The 2,500-nt window shown below is 62.9% G+C and overlaps 1 pseudogene; it reads left to right on the forward strand.

Annotated features, from left to right (window-relative positions):
• LOC124737614 overlaps positions 1 to 2,500 on the forward strand; it is a 7,963-nt pseudogene that overhangs the window by 1,638 nt on the left and 3,825 nt on the right.

Consider the following 2,500-nt stretch of genomic DNA (forward strand, 5'->3'; position numbering starts at 1 on the left):
CTGAAAATGGATGGCGCTGAAGCGTCGTGCCTATACTCGGCCGTCAGTCTGGCAGTCATGGCCGGTCCTTGCGGCCGGCCGCGAAGCCCTGACGAGTAGGAGGGTCGCGGCGGTGGGCGCAGAAGGGTCTGGGCGTGAGCCTGCCTGGAGCCGCCGTCGGTGCAGATCTTGGTGGTAGTAGCAAATACTCCAGCGAGGCCCTGGAGGGCTGACGCGGAGAAGGGTTTCGTGTGAACAGCCGTTGCACACGAGTCAGTCGATCCTAAGCCCTAGGAGAAATCCGATGTTGATGGGGGCCGTCATAGCATGATGCGCTTTGTGCTGGCCCCCGTTGGGCGAAAGGGAATCCGGTTCCTATTCCGGAACCCGGCAGCGGAACCGATACAAGTCGGGCCCCTCTTTTAGAGATGCTCGTCGGGGTAACCCAAAAGGACCCGGAGACGCCGTCGGGAGATCGGGGAAGAGTTTTCTTTTCTGCATGAGCGTTCGAGTTCCCTGGAATCCTCTAGCAGGGAGATAGGGTTTGGAACGCGAAGAGCACCGCAGTTGCGGCGGTGTCCCGATCTTCCCCTCGGACCTTGAAAATCCGGGAGAGGGCCACGTGGAGGTGTCGCGCCGGTTCGTACCCATATCCGCAGCAGGTCTCCAAGGTGAAGAGCCTCTAGTCGATAGAATAATGTAGGTAAGGGAAGTCGGCAAATTGGATCCGTAACTTCGGGATAAGGATTGGCTCTGAGGATCGGGGCGTGTCGGGCTTGGTCGGGAAGTGGGTCAGCGCTAACGTGCCGGGCCTGGGCGAGGTGAGTGCCGTAGGGGTGCCGGTAAGTGCGGGCGTTTAGCGCGGGCGTGGTCTGCTCTCGCCGTTGGTCGGCCTCGTGCTGGCCGGCGGTGCAGGATGCGCGCGCCTGCGCGGCGTTCGCGCCCCGGTGCTTCAACCTGCGTGCAGGATCCGAGCTCGGTCCCGTGCCTTGGCCTCCCACGGATCTTCCTTGCTGCGAGGCCGCGTCCGCCTTAGCGTGCTCCTCCGGGGGCGCGCGGGTGCGCGGATTCTCTTCGGCCGCCATTCAACGATCAACTCAGAACTGGCACGGACTGGGGGAATCCGACTGTCTAATTAAAACAAAGCATTGCGATGGCCCTAGCGGGTGTTGACGCAATGTGATTTCTGCCCAGTGCTCTGAATGTCAACGTGAAGAAATTCAAGCAAGCGCGGGTAAACGGCGGGAGTAACTATGACTCTCTTAAGGTGGCCAAGTGGCGGCGGTGTGGCTGCATCCGGACTTGGCTTTTCGAAGTGCGGTCTTGATGTAGTCGTGCTGCTGCTGCGAGGTGCCTTCCTTGGGTTGTAGTTACAGGGAGAGTGATGCGCAATACATGGGCCTAGCCCTCTTAGCCTCTCCTCTCCTGCGGTCTTCTCCCCTTCTCGTGGGCCCGCTGATTTTCGCAGAGTGGAAGACCGCACCAGGGGCTTGGGGGGGTTACCAGCCCCCCCTCGCACTATCCCTTTGTTAGTTGGGGGCAGTATTCAGAGAAAAAGTGGTGGCCCTTCCGCTGAAGGTGCCACCCCAACTTCCCCAGCACCTAGCCGGCCAACCGGCCGTGCCGAAAATTTTGTAACTTTTGCAGCTATGTATACCTGTAGTGAGTGCCACCGCAGCTTCACCACCAAGAACGGTCTCGGGGTCCATCGCCGCCGCCAACACCTTGCGGCCGCCAACGCGGAGATCGTCACGGAGAGGCATCGCGCGAGGTGGACGGAGGAAGAAGTCCTGTCGCTCGCCAAGGCAGAGGCCGAACTGTTCCTCGAGAGGGACGCCCGGTTCTTCTTTGTAAATCAAGAACTCATCAGGATGTTCCCCGACCGAACGCTTGAGGCAATCAAGTGCCGACGGCGGCAAGCTGCCCACAAGCAGCTTGTCCGCCAATTCATGGAGGCGCTTGAGATCGGTCGGGGGGAAGAGCCGGCGTCCCGCCGGGGAGTAGCGAGCCCGCTGCCTGACGCGGGCGAGGCCGCTGCGCCGCCCGTCGACGCAGCCGAGGACTTCGCGGCCGACACCACCGGGCCGCCGCCGGAGGGGCCGACTGACGCCGCCATCTGGGAGCATCTGGCGGGGCTACCCGCTTCCGCCCAGCGTTTCTCTGCCCTGGATCGTGTCATAGGTCTGGGGCGGGGCACGCCGCCCGATGTCATCCTGGGCATGCTCCCGGATGCCCTTGCGTCGGTCGGGTCCAGAGGGGAGAGATCGATCACCAGGACACAGCGGCCGCGCCAACCATCGAAGCGGCCGCCTGCCGCGCCGCCGACGCAGAAGCGCAAGCGGCGCCGCTGGGAGTACGCGAGAACGCAGGATGCCTTCCGACGGTCGCGTGCACGTTGCGTGCGCGGCCTCTTGGATGGCACCCTGCTCCAGCCGCCACCTGCCATCCCTGGTCTGCTGGACTTCTGGGCGGACCTCTTCACCAAGAAGCCCATCTCCACCGCGGGCTTCATTCGTGACCG

The sequence above is a fragment of the Schistocerca piceifrons genome, unplaced genomic scaffold, assembly GCF_021461385.2.
Source record: "Schistocerca piceifrons isolate TAMUIC-IGC-003096 unplaced genomic scaffold, iqSchPice1.1 HiC_scaffold_173, whole genome shotgun sequence".
NCBI lineage: Eukaryota > Metazoa > Arthropoda > Insecta > Orthoptera > Acrididae > Schistocerca > Schistocerca piceifrons.